The sequence below is a fragment of the Cetorhinus maximus genome, chromosome 10 (assembly GCF_964194155.1).
Source record: "Cetorhinus maximus chromosome 10, sCetMax3.hap1.1, whole genome shotgun sequence".
NCBI classification, from domain to species: domain Eukaryota; kingdom Metazoa; phylum Chordata; class Chondrichthyes; order Lamniformes; family Cetorhinidae; genus Cetorhinus; species Cetorhinus maximus.
This window is the reverse complement of record NC_135888.1, coordinates 125,423,584-125,443,733: the sequence shown is the minus strand read 5'-3', so window position 1 is coordinate 125,443,733 and position 20,150 is coordinate 125,423,584.

The window sequence follows — 20,150 nt, the reverse complement described above, 5'->3', positions numbered from 1 at the left end:
AACCCATAATAACAGATGAACAATTTGGAAATACATTAGCAGGGCACCCCTCAGGAATGACAGTGGCAAGCACTGAATTAAGAGAGATATTCTAGTCTTGAGCTGAGCTTTTTAGATATCTTCACTCTGCGTTTCTTCTGGAATACATAGGAAATACATAGGAATACTTAGAAGTTACCACTTGCAAACATTTGGTCCAATCAGCCCTTGTGATATTTGCAATAACAACTTGTATTTATAGTGTCTTTAACATTATAAAATGCCGCATGGTAGTACAGAACTTGAATATTGCTGAAAAGAGAGACGTGTTGCTGAAGCTTTTCATCTTATACTCATCAGGACAAATGCAAGGATGCAAAATTTCAAACGATCTCAACAATTTATACTACAGGAGAAAAAGATGCTGATTGGCAATACCTATTGAAGATACCCTAGCAAAACTGAAGTTAATGGAAATCAGGGGGAAAACTCTTCCTGGGTTGCCATCATACCTAGCACAAAGGTAGATGGTTGTGGTTGTTGGAAGCTAATCATCCTAGCCCCTCTACACTGCTGCAGGAGTTCCTTAGGGTACTGTCCTAGGCCCAACATTTTTCAGCTGTTTGATCAATGACTTCCTCTCCAACATAAGGTCTGAAGTGGAGATGCTCGCTGATGAGTACACTTTGCTCACTGCCATTCATCATTCATAATGCCTCAGGTGTTGAAGCAGTCTATGTCCACATGCAGCAAGACCTAGAAAATATTCAAGTTTGGGCTGATAAGTAGCAATTAACATTTGTTAATAACCATCTCCAACAAAGAGAATCTAACCATCTCCACTTGACATTCAATGGTATTACCATTGCTGAATCCCCATCATCAACATCCTGGAGATTACCATTGACCAGAAACTAAACTAGATCAGTCACATAAATACTGTGGCTACAAGGGCAGGTCAGGGTTCGGATATACTGTAGTGAGTGACCCCAGGTTCTTTCCACCATCTAAATGCACAAGTCAGGAGCATTATGGAATACTCTCCACTTGCCTGGATGAATGCAGATCCACCAACACTCAAGAACCATCCAGCAAAAAGCAGTCTGCTTGACTGACACTCAACCCGCCACCTAAACATTCGCTTCCTCCACCAGTGGTACGCTGTGGCGGCAGTGTGCACCATCTAAAATATAAAGCACAGCAACTCAGAAAGGCTTCTTCAATGGCACCTCCCAAACCCTTGACTTCTACCGAGTGGATGGATAAAGGGAGCAGGTTTATGGGATCTGATTTGGAAATTAATTGTCCTTCCTTCATTGTGGCTGGGTCAAAATCATGGACCTCCCTATTTAAGAGTGTTGTAGGAGCAGGGACACCACATGGACTAAAGTAGTTCAAGAAAGTGGCTCACTGCCTTCTTCTAAAGGGAAATTTGGGATGGGCATTGATCCTGGCTTTTCCAACACTGTCCATATCCCATAAATGAATAAAAAAAAATTCATCCATGCAGGCAGCTTCTAATTATTTCCTGTTCACCTACGTATGTGGTAATTTTATCCTTAATTAGAGATTTTAACATTTTCCCTACCACCAATGTTGAATTGGCTTGTAATTACTCAGATTAGCTCTGTCTCCCTTTTAAAAAAAATGGGTACCAAATTGACTATTCTCCATTCCTATGGCAGACAACCACGGTCAATAATAGGGCCCTGAAATAATTTCTAGGTTACTGACAATTTCCTCCCTCATCGACCTCTGGATCTTAGAATGTATCCTGTCAGGCTTTGGGACTTCCGTTAGGCTAACTAATTCATCAAAAAATATCCCATTGTAATATGGCTCAACCTACTCTCAACCACATCAGGATTCACCTCATCTCTGACATCCTTCCCTTTGGTAAAGACCAATGGAACTGAATGAATACATGTGTGATATTATGATCATCATCTAAAAATTGACAATCCTCTCTTCTCAGGGGCACCCAGTTTGGTTTTAACAATTCTTCTTACCCTGATATATTTGTGAAATATTTCACTGTTCCTTTTCATCTTCTGGTATAATTTTTTTCCACATATTCCCATTTACCATTCCTTAATCCACTCTTAATCTCTTTCCCTACTTCTCATATTCCGCTTTATCTTCTCATTTTGTTTTCGCTCTTGTAGTCCTTATAGTTTCTCTTTGTTAGATTTACATGGTTCCTGACCTCTTTATTTACCTGTGGCATCATAAACATAATATGAGTTTCCGCTTTTAAAATGGAATATACTTTGTCTGTACCTTTGAAATCTCCTTTAATAATCCTGTTGCTCTCCAATTCTATGTGCCAATTTTTCCTTCCACCTCATCTTAGCCAACTCATTCTTCGCCTGTCTAAAATCTGCCGTAGTTCACTCTGGTTTTAGTTGTACTATTTTTTTTTTCCTTTACTCTCATTGGATCTTAACCCTTAAGATCCATAGGCGGCCCTGACTCTTAAAGTGCTCACTCACGTTTCAATGTCCAGTTAGGTGGACTAGCACTCTGCAGTGTGTGGAGTTCAAAGATCTGTGATGACCAGAAACCTCTTCTCATATTCCTCTGCTCTGAACACATGAGAAAATGGACCTTTCACAAAACACCCAGAAGCTAAAATCCTCTTCCAACCAGCGCCCACAGCACAACACTTCCTACGTTGACTAAGATCAACAGTGAGACCCTGGAAAATGTGGACCATTTTGGGTACTTTGGGAGCCCCCTGTCAATGAAGGCAGACATAGCCGAAATTCATCATCACCTTTATGTGCCTGACTGAGGTAAAGAGTATTTGAGGACTAGGATCGCAAACCCATGACTAAAGTTATGGTTTAGCGAGCAACAGTGATTTCCCATGCTCCTATATGCTTCGGACACTTGGACAACCTACAGCAGGCACCTCAAAGCACTGGAGAAGTACCACCAGCTGGGCCTTCACAGGATTCCTGAAATCCGGTGTCAGAAAAGGTGGTCCAATGGCAGCAATCTCTCCCAAGCCAACCTGTCCAGCATTGAGGCACTAATGACTCAAAACCGGCTCCGCTGGGTGGGACACATTGTTCGTATGTCTAACATGAGGCTCCCGAAGCAACAGCTACACTTGGAATTCATGGCAGAATACTCCCAGAATAATAACAGAAATGCTTTAGGGATGTCTCAAAGCATTCCTGAAGCGGTCAAACATACCTTCCAACTCACTGGAATCCCTGGCCCATGACTGACCAAAATGAAGAAGGCTCACCCGGCAACGTAGATGAGGGGAGGAGCCATTGGCATAGCAGTAATGTCACTGGACTAGTAATCCAGAGGCTCAGGGTAATGCTCTGGGGACATGGGTTCAAATCCCACTGTAGCAGCTGGTAGAATTTAAATTCAATCAATAAAGGTCTGGAATATACAAAGGTAGTGTCAGTAATGACCACAATACCTATCATCAACTGTTGGTAAAAACCCAGCTGGTTCACTAGTGCCCTTTAGGGAAGGGAATCTGCCATCCTTACCTGGTCAGGCCTACATATGACTCCAGATCCACAGCAATATAGTTGACTCTTAACTGCCCTCCAGAAATGAACTAGCAAGGCACTCAGTTCAATAGGAATGGGTGACAAATGCTGGCCATGTGAGAGGCAGTGGCATAGTCACTGGATTAGTAAACCAGAGACCTAGAGTAATGCTCTGGGGACCTTGGTTCAAATCCCACTGATGGTAGAATTTGAATTCAATTAAACATCTGGAATTAAAAGTCTCATGAAAGCATTGTCAATTGTTGTAAAAATCCACCTGGTTCACTAATGCCCTCTAGGGAAGGAAATCTGCTGTCCTGGTTGAGCCTACATGTGACTCCAGATCCACAGCAATGTGGTTGACTCTTAACTGCCCTCTGAAATGACTGCAAGCCAATTAGTTCATGGGCAACAAATGCTGGCTTTGCCAGCCATGCCTACATTTTGTTATTCTTTGATGTGATGTGGGCATCACTGGCAAGGTCAGCATTTGTTGCCCATCCCTTTTGAGTGACTTGCAGTCATTCCATAGGGCAGTTAAGAGTCAATCACATTACTGTGGACCTGGAGTCAAATTTAGTCTCAACCAGATAAGGACTTTTACAACAATGCTTTCATGTTTACTCATTAGACTTTTAATTCCAGATGTTTCATTGAATTCAAATTCTAACATCACATTCCACCATCTGCCATGAGTGGGATTCAAACCAAGGCCCCCAGAGCATTACTCTGGGTCTCAGGATTACTAATGCAGTGACAATACCACTACACCACCACCTCTCACATCCCAACCAATAAAGGAAGGACTTTGTCAGAAATGTGCCACGGTGAAGTTGAGATGTTGGAAGGAGTGCACAAAACACCTGCCTACCCAACCCTTCAATCACCAACCTCCCGCAGATGTGGCGGAGTCTGCACACTGTGCATTGGCCTTATCAGCTGTGGTAATTATGGTTTTATCTAATGTGTAATATACCTTTAAGAAGAATGTTATAAAGGAAGATCACATGATCTTGAGTAATGCATAGAAGAGTAGCACGGGCTACCTCTGTAGTGAGTAGTCAATAGGATAGAGATAGGGTTTACTAGGTCTGGGGGAAGGGATGGCATAGTGGTATTGTCACTAGACCAGAGATCCAGGGTAATGTTTTGGGGACCTGGGTTTGAATCCTGCCACAGTACATGGTGGAATTTAAATTCAATAAAAAATGTCTGTTTAGGGAAGGAAATTAGCTGGTCTGGCTTAAGTGTGTGACTTCAGACCCAGACCCACAGCAATGTGGTTGACTCTTAAATGCCCTCTGAATAAGGGCAATAAATGCTGGCCTAGCCAGTGATGCACACATCCAATGAATAAAAAAGTGAAAGCATGCTCGTAAATAAACATAACATTTTCCACCTAAGCAGTGTCTGCTGATCAACTCTATCTATAGTACCAACTTGGCATCTTGCATGGAACCCACCATCCAGGCATGCCATCCACTGTAGGTACACCCACAGTGCTGTTAGGAAGGAAGTTCCAGGATTTTCAATAATTAAAAAAAAGTTTATATGGCTAGTCCAGTTCAGTTTCTGGTCAATGGTAACTCCCAGGATGTTGATAGTGGGGAATTCAGCGATGGTAATGCCTTTGAATGTAAAGGGGTGATGGTTAGATTCTCTCTTGTTAGAGATGGTCATTGCCTGGCACATGCGTGGTGCAAATGTTACTTGCTGCTTGTCAGCTCAAGTCTGGATATTGTCCAGGTCTTGCTCTTTTTGGACAAGGACTGCTTCAGCATCAGGAGTTGCAAATGGTGCTGAACATTGTGCAATTATCAGTGAACATCCCCACTTCTGAAAAGAAGCTCATTGATGAAGCAGCTGAAGATGGTTGGGCCTAGGACATTACCCTGAGGAACTCCTGCAGTGATGCCCTGGAGCTGAGATGACTGACCTCCGACAACCACAACCATCTTCCTTTGTGCTAGGTGTGACTCCAGCCAGTGGAGATTTTTCCCCCTGATTCCCATTGACTCCAGCTTTGCTAGGGCTCCTTGATGCCACACTAAGGCAAATGCAGCCTTGATGTCAAGGGCAGTCACTCTCACCTCATCTCTGGAGTTCAGCTGTATTGTCCATGTTTGAACCAAGGCTATAATGAGGGCGGGAGCTGAGTGGCCCTGGCGGAACCCAAACCGGGCATCAGTGAGCAGGTTATTGCTAAGCAAGTGCCACTTGATAGCACTGTTGATGGCCCCTTCCATTACTTTACTGAAGATGGAGAGTAGACTGATGAGGTGGTAATTGGCTGGACTGGATTTGTCCTGCATTTTGTGTACAGGACATACCTGGATAATTTTACGCATAGCCGGGTAGATGCCAGTGTTGTAGCTGTACTGGAACAGTTTGGCTAGGAGCGCAGCAAGCTCTGTAATACAAGTCTTCAGTACTATTGCCGGAATAATGTCAGGGCCCACCGCCTTTACGGTATCCTGTGCCTTCAGCCATTTCTTGATATCACCTGGAGTGAATCGAACTGGCTGAAGACTGGCATCTGTGATGCTGGGGACCTCCAGAGGAGGCCGAGATGGATCATCCACTCGGCACTTCTGTCTGAAGATTGTAGCAAATGCTTCAGCCTTATCCTTTGCACTGATGTGCTGGGCTCCCCCATCATTGAGGATGGGGATACTTGTGGAACCTCCTCCTCCAATCAGTTGTTTCATTGTCCACCACCATTCATGACTAGATGTCCCAGGACTGCAGAGCTTAGATCTGATCTGTTGGTTGTGGAATCACTTAGCTCTGTCTATCTCTTGCTGCTTATGCTGTTTGGCATGCAAGTAGTCCTGTGTTATAGCTTCCCCAGGTTGACACCTTATTTTTAGGTCTGCCTGGTGCTGTTCCAGGCATGCCCTCCTGCACCCTTCATTGAACCAGGGTTGATCCCCTGGCTTGATGATAATGGTAGAGTCGGGGATATACTGGGCCATGATGTAACCGATTGTGTTTGAGTACAATTCTGCGGCTGCTGATGGCCCACAGCGCCTCATGGATGCTCAGCCTTGAGTTGCTAAATCTGTTTGAAATCTATCCCATCTAGCATGGTGGTAGTGCCACACAACATGACAGAGAGTATTCTCAATGAAAAGGCGTGACTTCGTCCCCATAACGACTGTGCGATTGTCACTCCTACAGATACTGTCAAGGACAGATGCATTTGCGGCAGGCAGGTTGGTAGGGATGGAGTCAAGTATGTTTTTCCATCTTGTTGGTTCCCTCACCATCTGCTGCTGACCCAATCTAGCAGCTATGTCCTTTAGGACTCGGCTAGCTCGGTCAGTAGTGGCGCTACCGAGCCTCGCTTTGTGATGGACATTGAAGTCCCCCCACCCAGTGTACATTCTGTGCCATTGCCACCCTCAGTGCTTCCTTCAAGTGGTGTTCAACATGGAGGAGCACTGATTCATCAGCTGAGGGATGGCGGTACGTGATAATCAGCATGAGGTTTCCTTGCCCATGTTTGACCTGATGCCATGAGACTTCATGGGGTCTGGAATCGATGTTGAGGACTCCCAGGGCAACTCCCTCCCGACTGTATACCCCTGTGCTGCCACCTCTGCTGGGTCTGTCCTGCCGGTGGGACAGGACATACTCAGGGATGGTGATGGTGGTGTCTGGGACATTTTCTGTAAGATATGATTCCGTGAGGATGACTATGTCAGGCTGTTGCTTGACTAGTCTGTGAGACAGCTCTCCCAATTTTGATACTAGCCCCCAGATGTTGATGAGGAGGACTTTGCAGGGTCGATAGGCCTGAGTTTGTTGTTGTCATTTCTGGTGCCTAGGTCGATGCTAGGTTGTCTTTCCAGCTTTATCCCTTTTTTAAGACTTTGTAGCGGATTGATGCAACTGAATGGCTTGCTAGGCCATTTCAGAGGGCATTTAAGAGTCATCCACATTGCTGTGGGTCAGGAGTCACATGTTGGCCAGACCAGGTAAAATCAGCAGATTTCCTTCCCTAAAGGAAACTAGTGTACCAGGTGCGTGTTTACAACAATCGACAATGGTTTCGTGGTCATCATTAAACTTTTAATTCCAGATTTTTATTGAATTCAAATATACTTAACTATGTCCTGCTGGGAGTGGACGCAGGTAGATTCACAAGGCGTTTCTGCATTTGAGATTCCAGTCAATAGCAAAGGTATGGGTTGTCCTCATGTAATCTGGCCAATATACTTCTTTTTCGCAGCACTAGGGACACCACTTTTTTAGTGGGTTTTATGAGAAGAAAAAACATTAACTGGTAATTAAGGTGTTTGCAGTATCATTCTTCTGAAAGCCTCACTGCGATGTAGAAGTATTTCAGGTGAGGACAACCAGGATTGCTGCAATGCTTATTTGGGCAAGGTACCCAGTGGAGGTGCACTTCTGGCGTGAATCATCATCTTCTAGACACGAGGAGATGAGGGACGAATCACCGGGAAAAAATTAATTGACCGTGACTGTGTTGTGTGAAATGTGGGCAGGGAAAAAGTTCAAATACTTTTTAAGAAAGAACTAAAGGAACGAATAATCTCATGCAATACATTTCAAGATTAAATTAAAAACTAGAACTTAAAAATTACTGTTGGCAATAGAAGTGGGTGAACACCTAACTCATTTGTATGACAAAGATAAAAGTAAAACATTGTGGATGCTGGAAATCTGAAGTAAAAACAGAAAATGCTGGAAAAACTCAGCAGTTCTGGTAGTATCTGTGGAGAAGGAAACAGAGTTAACATTTTGAGAAGAGTCTGACTCTTCTTCAGGGCAGTTTTGGACTCGAAACGTTAACTCTGTTTCTCTCTCCACTGATGCTGCCAGACCTGATGAGTTTTTCCAGCATTTTCTGTTTCTATTTCTGTGAAATTTGTTTGTCGACATTTTGGTAAAAACATTTAAAATAAATGAGTCAATGCTTATGATAAAATGACAAGAGATAGGAATCAACCAATATGCTAAAAGCAGTCTATCGCTGCTATCACCAGCAGTAACGTCTAGGCTTTAATGGTGGATTAGCATTGTATAATGACCCGTTTACAGGTCCCAACCTCAATGTTTTAATCTGATTGCCACAATCATCTGCTGTGCCTTGTTCCAGCTGCTGGTTTTCCACAGGACATTGACATGACAGAATGTGCCAATGACAAAATCTTTTTCTCTCCTTCTCATGTGTGTAACGTAAATAGAGCTGCTTCTGAACCCATGTACCCCAGAGACTTTGCACCAGGTCAGTAGTGTAAATTTATCGGGATGAAAATAAATTCATTTTGAGAATTTCGCATTTTACAGAATGGAGGGCCACATCGTATGCAGGAGCTCTGAATGGCTCTAAAATTAGTCTTCTTCTGTCCTTCTCAGGCAGTCCCTTGGGATCGAGGATGACTTGCTTCCACTCCAGGTTTGATGGGTCTGAGATGGCTGATAAGTCCAATGTGTGATCAGCAGATTTTGCCACCTGGGGGGAAAGTGGTGCTTGAAGAGTGGGGGTAGATGAGTTGCGTGAAGGTTTGTTGTGCACTCTCACTGATGCCTGCACTTTGCCTCTGCTTGCTCCCAATGAAGTCTCTCAATGTGCTCGGTGCCTTCCTGAATAAACTTTCCCCATTTTGGTTGGCCACAAGCCAGGTTCTCCCATGAGTCGGCGGGGATGTTTTGAGGATATCCTGAAGGCGTTTCTGCAGTCCTCCTGGATGTTTCCTGCTATGACTGAAGTCCAAGTAGAACAGTTGCTTCGGGAGCCTGGTGACTAACAGATGACAAACTATGCGTCCAGATCAGTAGAGCTGGTTTTGAATAGTTAGCACCTCAACGCTGGACAAGTTGGTTTGGGAGGGGACTCTACTGTTGGACTTCCTTTCTTGCCACTCGATTTGGAGGGTCTTACAAGACACTGCTGGTGGTACTTCTCCAGTGATTTGAGGTGCCTGCTGTATTTTGTCTAAGTCTCCAAACTATATAGAAATGTGGGCATCACTGCTGCCCAGTAAACCACTACTTTAGTTTTGTGTTTGAGATTCTGGTCCTCAAATAGCCTTTTCTAAAATTAGTGGAGTGAAGCTGATTGTCGAATTAATGCTGGGGTATACCAATGCCACCTCCGGGGCACTAACTTTGGCCTCAGTACCTTGAGGCTAAGAAGAGAAAATAATGTGAGAAACATAGAGGGAAAGAAAGAAAGAAAGAATGAAGAAGCCTTTATGACTTACGACATATCCTATAGTGTTTTGCAGCCAATTAGATACTTCTGAAGTGCAGGGAAATGCAGAACCAAGCACTGCAAGATCCCACAAACAGCAATGAGGTGAGTGACCAATTAATCCACTTTACGTTGGTTAAGAGATAAATGTTGGCCAGAACACTCTGAGAACTCCCCTGCTCATCTTAGAATAGTGCAATGGAATTTTTTATATTCACCTGAGTTAGTGATGCTCCTGAAAGATGGCACCTCCGACAGTGCAGCCCTCCCTTCAGTACTGCATTGAAGGTGTGCTGTACTGCTGGAGGTGCTGTCAGAATTCCTGGGCGGAATATAGCAGTCCCCACCATGGTGGGCGGCGAAAGTGGGGGGACAGTGCGGCGGGAGCCAAAAAGCCGGTTTCCCGCCGGCGTGAAATGATGGCAGGAGCGTGTGGTCCCATCCATCCTGGTGGGTCGCCATTCCCGCCAGAGGTCAGCATCCCGTTAATGGGATGTGAATGAAGGCACAACCAGAATTGCACCCCTCCACCAACGCCAACCCCCAATCTGATCATCCGCGCCACCAATGGGTTTTTATGCCAGTCTAGAACATGCCTGGACCAACGTGTCGTGCAAATGTTGGCACTTAGCTGAAGAAGGCCTGAGGCAGCCTGCGGAGATCGGGGCAGGCCCACTCCAGCAACCATGGATGTTGGATCAGTGCAGCCGTGGGTGGGTGGAGCTTCAACCATGTGCATCCTCTAGCTGCAGCGACTTCCAGGAGTTGGAACGTCAAGCAGCAGCTTCTTCACCTGCACAGGATGGAGGGTGATGGAGGAGCGTTGAAGGGTAACTGTTGGAAGGTTAAGTGTTGCATCAGGTTGAGGGGGGGTGTGGTCAATGGTTATGGGTGGGAGGGTGCGGGTCACATGGGAGGAGTTAAGGTATTTGACTGGATGTGGAAGGCCATGACAACCATAGTTGATCCAAACTATGCAGAACCTCATGGTGAAGATCTCGAGATGCAGCTTCGGGGTCGGGTCATTGGGGATGGGTGGAGATGTAGGTCAGCTGAACTGGACAACTGAAAGGGAATCCAGGAGGTGGATCTTCAAGCTGCAGGAGGCACTGTTGGGTGGCGAAGGTCTGCGCTGGGAGGGGGATTAGACGGAAAAGAGAGGAATGAAGAGGTAGGGTGGGAATGAACGGAGCTGCAGGTCATCCCAACTGGACAATTGAAGGGGAACCCCAGCATGAAATATTTACAATGCTAGGGCATTGGGACAGAGGAGTGTGTGTTGGGCAAAGGGTCAGCGTGCACGGGAGGCTTCTTGCACATGGCTTGCAAGGGCCCTGGCAAATATCCTGCCTCCCTGCACATGCATGATTCTGGGGGACATTGACCCAGCCTGGGGTATCCCTTGGAAGATGTTGGGCGGGTGGGTGGGGCATGCACAGGCTTAAGGACTAGATGGCAAATAAACCACATCAGACCTCATTAAAGCAAGTGGGCTATATTTATAAAAAAAAATTATTCATTCATGGGATGTGGTCATCGCTGGCTAGGCCAGCATTTATTGCCCATCCCTAATTGCCCTTGAGGAGGTGGTGGTGAGCTACCTTCTAAACCGCTGCAGTCCATGAGATGAGGATACACCCATAGTGCTGTTAAGCAGGAGTTCCAGGATTTTGACCCAGCGACAGTGAAGGAACAGTGATATAGTTCCAAGTCAGGATGGTGAGTGGCTTGAAGGGGAACTTCCAGGTCATGGTGTTCCCACATGCCTGCTGCCCTTGTCCTTCCAGATGGTAGCAGTCATGGGTTTGGAAGGTGTCATCTCAGGGGCCTTGGTGATTTACCTCCAAGAACCACAACCATCTTCCTTTGTGCTAGGTATGACAACCAATGGAGAGTTTTCCTCCTGATTCCCATTGACTCCAGTTTTGCTATGGCTCCTTGATGCCACATTTGATCAAATGCTGCCTTAATGTCAAGGGCAGTCCCTCACACCTCAACTCTGGAGTTTATTTCTTTTGTGCATGCTTGAGCCAAGGCTGTAATGAGGCCAGGAGCTGAGTGACCCTGGAAGAACCCAAACTGAGCATCAGCGATCAGGTTATTGCTAAGCAAGTGCCACTTGATAGCACTGTTGATGACCCCTTCCATCAAGTTACCAATGATCGAGAGTAGACTGATGGGCAATTGGCTGGGTTGGATTTGTCCTGCTTTTTGTGTACAGGACATACCCGGGCAATTTTCCACATTGCTGGGTAGATGCCAGTGTTGTAGCTGTACTGGAACAGTTTGGCTAGGGGCACGGCAAGTTCTGGAGCACAAGTCTTCAATCCTATTGCTGGAATATTGTTAGGGCCCGTAGCCTTTGCAGTATCCAATGCCTTCAGCCATTTCCTGATATCACATGGAGTGAATTGAATTGGCTGAAGACTGGCATCTGTGACGCTGGGGACCATGGGAGGAGGCCGAGATGGATCATCCACTTGGCACTCTGGCTGAAGATTGCTGCAAATGCTTCAGCCTTATCTTTTGCACTGATGTACTGGGCTCCCCCATCATTGAGAAAGGGGATATTTGTGGAGCCTCTTCTTCTAATGAGTTGTTTAATTGCCCGCCACCATTCATGACCGGATGTGGCAGGACTGCAGTACTTAGATCTGATCCGTTGGTTGTGGAATCGCTTAGCTCTGTCTATCACTTGCTGCTTATGCTGTTTGGCACACAAGTAGTCCTGTGTTGTAGCTAACACCTCATTTTAAGATATACCTGGTGCTGCTCCTGGATTACCCTCCTGCACTCTTCATTAAACCAGTGGTGATCCCGTGGCTTGGAGGTCATGGGAGATATGCTGGGCCATGAGGTCACAGGTTGTGTTCGAGTATAATTCTGCTGCTGCTGATGGCCCACAGTGCCTCATGTATGTCCTGTTTTGAGTTGCTAGATCTGTTTGAAATCTATTTCATTTAGCACAGTTGTAGTGCACACCACACAATGGAGGGTATCCTCAATGTGAAGGCAGGACTTTGTCTCCACAATGACTGTGCAGTGGTCACTCCTGCCAATACTGTCGTGGACAGATGCATCTGTGGCAGGCAGGTTGGTGAGGATGAGGTCAAGTATGTTTTTCCCTCTTGTTGGTTCCCTTACCACCAGTCGCAGACCGAGTCTAGCAGCTATGTCATTTAGGACTTGGCCAGCTCAGTCAGTAGTGGTGCTACCGAGACACTCTTGGTGGTGGACATTGAAGTACCCCACCCAGAATACATTCTGCACCCTTGCCACCCTCAGTGCTTCCTCCAAGTGGGAGCAGTACTGATTCATCAGCTGAGAGGGGACGGTATGTGGCAACAGCAGGAGGTTTCCTTTCCCAAGTTTGACCTGATGCCCTGAGACTTCATGGGTTCTGGAGTTGTTGTTGAGAACTCCCAGGACAACTCTCTCCCGACTGTAGAGCTCTGCTGAGTCTGTTCTGCCAGTGGGACAGGGCATACCCAGAGATGATGATGGTGGTGTCTGGGACATGATCTGTAAGGTATGATTCCGTGAGGATGACTATGTCAGGCTGTTGCTTGTCTGGTCTGTGAGGCAGCTCTCCCAATGTTGGCATAGGCCCCAAGATGTTAGTAAGGAGGACTTTGCAGGGTCAATGGTTCTGAGTTTGCCATTGTCGTTTCCAGTGCCTAGGTCGATGCCAGGTGGTCCATCCGGTTTCATTCCTTTTAGCGGTTTGATACAACTGAGTGGCTTGCTAGGCCATTTCAGGGGGCATGTAAGAGTCAACCACATTGCTGTGGGTCTGGAGTCACATGTAGGCCAGACCAGGTAAGGATGGCAGATTTCTTTCCCTAAAGGTCAGTAATGAACTAGATGGGTTTTTCTAACAATCAACAAAGGTTCCATGGTCATCATTTGACATTTAATTCCAGATTTTTATTGAATTCAAATTCCACCATTGAACCTGGGTCCCCAGAGCTTCACCTTGGGTCTCTGGGTTACTAGTCCAGTGACTATACCACTATGCCACCATCTCCCCAGTGCCATTAAAGTGCCATAAGCTTAACAATCATAGTGCACCCATGCAACCACATGCAAAATCAAAACTTCTTAATCTTGCATTCCCTTCCACTTCTTCTAGGTGCTTCCCTGCCATCCTCAGTAGGGGTGGAGGCAGCCTGCTGACCTGTTTCCCCTGTTGTGTTGGATGACTTTGGCAGCTGCCCTCTGGAGACCTGGCACCTGGAGGACACAGGCTTACTTTGGTTGCTCTGCTGTGGGGCAGCTGCTCCCTGTGTGGTCACAGAGGATGAAGCTGAAGAGGTCACAGGCCAGGAAGATCCAGAAAGGCTGGACATCCTCAAGGAGTCCTGAGTGGAGGTCCCAGGGGTGTCGAACAGCTGCTACCTCTCCCTTTAGGTGCCCGAGGGCCCCTGCCTGACTCCTTGAGGGGAAGGGGCACCTGGAGTAAGGTCAAGGTGCCCCGTCTCCCTCTTGTGTAGCCACTGCAAAAGCTCACCCATGACTACAGCAATGGAGTGCAGGGTGTGCGCATCTCCTGCAGAAACTGGGCATTCTGCTGGACCAGGTTCTCCATGATGTCCATTACCCACCACATGGAGACGTCAGTGAGCACATGTTAGCACCATTTCATTAGCCAGCAGGAGGACGGACTCTTCTGCCTCTTGTGCCACTCTGTTGAGGGCCTCCAACATCTCTGTTTCCCCGCCTCTTGCAGCTTCCCCAGCATCTTGTGGATGGTGCATTCCAGAGGCTCGTCATCCAACTTGGATGTCGCAGATGCCCCTTTCCTAGCAGTGTCTGCGTGCCAGTGAGCTTGGCTGACCCTGCCTCCTCCTGTTGTGGACACGTGCACATGCAATGATTACCAGATTGAGAGACCAGGCCTAAATTTAGTACCTATATTTGGTACCCACCAACATGTGTGTCTCTGCACTGGTGGAGGGTGCAGGTGACTGCTGTGACACCTCTACAGGTGCATTTTCTTCCTTCTCCCCAATTTCCTTGGTCCTCTGTGGGCTGGAGGCATTGCTGGACAGGGTCTCCTCTTCTTCCATTTCCGTTTTCCTGCTGGCATCTGTAATTGAGAGAGGAGAGAGCGAATGACTGCACGAGCTGCCTCTGACATGGAGGAACGCATGACTCTTAAGTTTCTATGGGCGGAATTTTTCATGTTCGTTGGCGTCGGACGTCATCGCGGGCATGAGCAGACAATATGGCGGGAAGGCCAAAAACCAGCTTGTGATCGTCCGCTGCGCCCATCAACGGCGGGCTGTGTTTCCTGCCACAGTACATCAGGAACTTCATTCTATTCCATCCGCATCTCATTATAAGCCCAGCTGGTCGGAATCATCCCCCACGCTGAATCATCCGGGCAATTCCACCGACGTGTTTCACAGCTGAACATAAGCGACATGCACCTGCCGAGCTGCACTTTGCTCGGGACTTCAAGGCTTGTTTGCCTGCCTTGCTTCAGGCAGCACTCGCTGTTATCAGCGCCAGGCTTTGCAGGAAGCACCACATCACTTTTAGGGGGGCTCACAGGCAGTTATCTACTTACGAGACCAGCCATGAAGCGGAGGTGGCTTTTCAACGGCTGCAGGGCTAGAGCTTGCTTTGGGAAGGGGGAGAAGTGGCCTCAGGCAAGGGAAGAGACTGCAGAGTGAGGGCTATACTGGGGAAGGGTATCCCAGGATATGTGTACGGGCACAAGCTGATCTGTGCAAGTGGCCTCAAGAGGGTGAAGGCTGAGGAGGCAGTGTATAGAGGAGATGAGGCCAAATGGAGACATGAGGGAGTGTGTGAGAGAGTGAGTGGTGATGTCCCTTGAGCTGGCAGTGAGTGAGATGCCAGTGCATGTGTGATGGGCTTGAGGGTGTGTGAGTTTAGAGTGATGAGATGGTTGCCTTACCCTAGTGACACGGATGAAATCACTCATCCTCTTTTGGCATTGGATGGCGAACCTCTTCTGTGCAGTTTTGGCACTGACCACCTCTGCCACCGCCTCCTAGGTCGGAGCAGTGATACTGATGGGCCTCCTGCAGCCAGAGCCAGGGTAGAGGGCATTGCGGCGGCCTCCAGCGGTGTCCAGAAGGTGTCCCAGGGATGAGTCACTGAATCGGGGAGGCTGTAGTCTTCTTACCTTTCGGGGCCACGTCTTCTGTGCAGCAGTCCTGGGCTGGAAGCGCTGAGAGGTGCGCGCACAGCTGCACTTTAAATATGGCGTCCGGCGTGAGGAAGTGGCGAGAAGATGGCGTGGTGGGCGAGTCGGAGGCCACATGCCAGCAAAATGGCCTGTTTCCTGGGAATGCATGATTAATGAGGCAGGAGCGGGGTGGTACGACATGAAAACCCACCATTGCGGCCGACGGGTAAAATGTTCTTTTTCCCGCCTGCTACTGCACTTAGTGCAAATCTGGGATGATTCCTCCCAATTGACTGCATTATGCATGGATCCTTACCGGATGGAGGCTGCCCGCCGGCCTCCCTATCACCGCAGGCTCGGCCTGGTTCCTCCCCAGCCAGCTGGGCTGCCTGTTGCTCGAATTCGGTGAGGTTCTTGAGGTCAGACCTGCCCCCCTCCTGTCTTCTTTCTTTCTCTCTCTCTCTCTCTCTCCTGTTGTGCCTCAACTTTTTCTGCGCAAGCGGAGAAGATGAGCAATTGAGAGCAGTTTCAAGTATCTTTTTCATGCTTCCAGTCTTACAAATAACCCTCTGGATTGTGTGCCGTATGGATGATGCACTGCAGGTTTTCCACAAGGGTTCTGGGGCAGCACTCTCTAGAGGAGTGAGCCCGTGCAGATAGAAGGATAGGGCTCACAGAGGCATGTTGCTAGCGGTGTCTGGTTTTGCCCTCAACTCCCCCCTGTCTTTCCCAACCACCCAAGCCCCCCATCCCAGACAACATGTGAGCTCCCTGTGTGGAAGGTCAGGGATTCACAGTGGCCTCTCCATCTGCAGACTAGATGGACTCCAGTGGGGCTATGAGGCATCACCTTATCACATTGAGTAGCTCTTTTATGCATGGACTGCATGGATTGTGCCCTTGCCACAGAGGCCCATGTCCCCTCTACCATTCAGTGAGGTGAGTGAGAGCAGTTGAGGGCTCATTTACCTTTGCAGAGCGGATGAGGTCATTCATGCATTTGTAGGGCTGTCCTTTGGTGGAGACGCTGGGCACTGACCTCCCTGGAGACTTCCTCCCATGCTGGGTTGTGTGACAGCTCGGCCTCCTCTTTCCACCCTCTGGCCAGAGGACGACCCTCCCGGCCTTCACTTCATGGAGAAGGACCTGCTTCACTGAATCTGGGGGGTGCCAGAGGTTCCTGTGATCAACAGGCCGTATCCTCCTTCAACGGTGGGTAAGTGTGATGCCTTTTAAATATGGCGCCTGGATCTGACAGCGGGTCACATGCCATCTAGTCCGCCCGGCCACAAAAAATATCGGGAAACCCCGGAGTGCATAATTAAGAAGGCCGGCATATGGTGCAAATTCCCACTACCGTCTATGACAGGAAACACTCCCGATTCCTACCCCCGCCACGGGACTTAGTCCCGAATGGAAAATTCTGCCCCCCTCCCCCCAGCTATGGTTGCTTTGCAGTGAGTCCTACCCGAATGTCGTGTTTATGGGTATGTTGGCTAAGAACAGGTATAGTACCCCCCACGCCCCCCTCACCACCCGACCTCCCTGTTGAAAATAGTTTCTCGTGCTCACTATCCTGTGCTTTTTTTTATCCTTTTCCTTCCCTGTTCTCTGGAGCCACTGACATATACCGAAGTCCTGTTATGTGCATGCAAGCAGTTCCGGGGTGAGGTGAGGGGGAAGTGGTAATGTTAACCTCACTCAATGGGCAGGAAATCCATAGGATCAGGCGCGGACACTGGTTTTCCACCCTGCCCAACAATGCTCTTCGCTATCTTCAGTGGAGAATAAAATCGGGTAGGCCAAAAAAAAAAAGGGTTGCAGCTGATTCCATCTGTTTCTCAGTAGGTCGGTTAGGTTAAAATTGCTCTCGGTGTTTGGAAAGTTATTCCTTGCATGTGGGACCATTAGAGAGTTAAAGGTTATTTAATCATTATTGGGTGGGGTGGGGGACGGGCATGAAACAAGCCTGTTTCTGTCCTTGTCTCACCTCTATGCAGGCGCACAGGCAACATAAGGAACAGGAATCCTGGCTGCGTTTTGCTATTCCATGATGGGATGATGCTAAATATAGTATTCATTTCCAACGCCCTGATTAGACTACCCAGCTGAGACCAAGAAGCAAATCTAGTTTAGCCTGTACAGTGTCATGTGCTGAATTCAGCTTCTGAGCCATCCGGAGGTGACTAGGTTGCAGAATGGGAGACTGCAGAAAGTGTAGTAGTGTAAACGTAGAGGAAATCACAGGGGGGTTCATCTAACATAGCATGTTGCTGTCCGTTATGGCACACTGAAGATGCAGTGAAATGATGCCTCTTAGAAACAAACCTGTTATGTGCAAAATGAGTATTGACTCAAAATTGCACTAAAAATTTTGTGATTTCTGTCCAGAAATTGGTTTGAAGGGAGAATTTTTGGTCATTGTAGCTGTGAGAAGATGATGCGATATGAGGCCATTTTAATAAGATCAGATATCTCGGCTTCATCACCTCTGAGCTGATCTTACCTACAAATACAGAATGCAAACAGTCTGCACTGTCAGCTTTTATTTCTTCCAATAAGCAAATAAATTTCACATTTTTTGCGTGTGGGATGTTGAATCTGTAATCTCCTTGATGTTATAATTCCTTTCTGTTCTTTCATTCTCTTTCTAATGCTGTAGCTGTTCTCTTTTTCTCTCTCACATGCTGCCTTTCATTGCTTCTTTCACTCTTGTTTCATCTCTCTCATTTTCTCTCTGTCTCAGTCATTAATTTTTCCCCTGGTATTTCTTTTCCTGTCTTTCTTTCTCTCTCTCTCTCTCCCTTTGTCCCATGCAGAGTCCCAGAGAGGAGCTGAATCTACAATGAAGTTTCATGTTTCATTTGATGAATAAAGCACATGCCAAATTCAATTAAATTCAATGTGAGCGGGTAACAAAATTGTCCCAAATGATTCAGTCACACAACAAACAAGAGTGTATTTGAAATTTCACAGCAACTGGAGCTCAAAAAGCTTAATAAGTGCTTTCCTGTAAACAGCGTGGGATGGCAAAGAGGTTAAGGCCCCAGCCAGCCTTAGGCAATCACACAGAGACACTCTAACGGTCTCTTCAGCTTCTGATGGAGATGATAAGCTTTGTGACAAAAGGCCATTGTGATCAAACCTTAATAGAGGCGTGGGGAGATGCCAGTGGCGAGACCACCTACCTGTGTTCCTGTCATCCTAACACCTGCTCTCCAATGCCCTGGATACAGGAAATGCTGAGTTTATGATTTGCGAAGGCCAGGCCCTGATATGATAGTTATGGCCCTGGTAGGAAGTTAACAATTTGGGCCGTGACATTTCCTCTTCAGGATGTTGGTTTAACTCTTTAGCCCCTATTAACATTACAGCTGTGAATCTTTGCTGTGTTTTCACCTTGTCCCCGAGAGAAAAATATTGCTGGCGCAATAGCCCTTTTGTACCACTTGGAATGTGCTCACGTCTAGGCTGGCACTCCAGTGAAGTGCTGAGGGAATGCTGCACTTGTGGAGGTGCCCTCCTTCAGAATAGACAATAAGCCTTCTCAGAGGGATGCAAGACATCCTATTTTGGGGAAGAGCAGTAGAGTCCTCTCCGGTGTCCTGGCCAATATTTAGTCCTCAACCAACATCAATAAAAAAAGATTATCTGATCATGATCACCTGGATATTTGCTGGAGCTTGCTGTATGCAAATTGACTGCTGTGTTCACTACATTACACAGTGACAACATTTCAAAAGTAGTTCATAGGCTGTAAAATGCTTTGGGAGGTCCTAAGGCTGGGAGAACTCATATACAAGCTTTTCTTTTTTCCTTTCATGTACTCATTGGGTAAGATTTCACAGCACTGAAGTATGTGCTGTCGATTGTTACAAATGCAAGTTTTTATTAGATGGTTATGATTTGGGACTGTGCCTTTAATTTAGGGCAAAATGGAGAATGAAGGGGGTCATGTGACCTGTTTTGAACTCTGCTGACAACAAGCCTGGGTGGATTCATTGTTAAAGGTTAAAAGGGGACTCAGGTGGCTTTGCTGGGAAGAAAGTGCAAGATATTCACACCTGTAAAAAATGAACAGAGTGGCTATGGTGACGGTGGATGGACTGTTAGTCTCTAAGTCCCAAAGGGTTGTTAGGCTTTGTAAACGATTATACTTTAAACTATTTAATTCTAAGATATAATTGCGTTGGGAGTCCAGAGGATAGCTAATTAGTATTTCTACCTGGATACAAGGCCCATGAGGGTCACTTTGCCACAGAGATGGACTTTG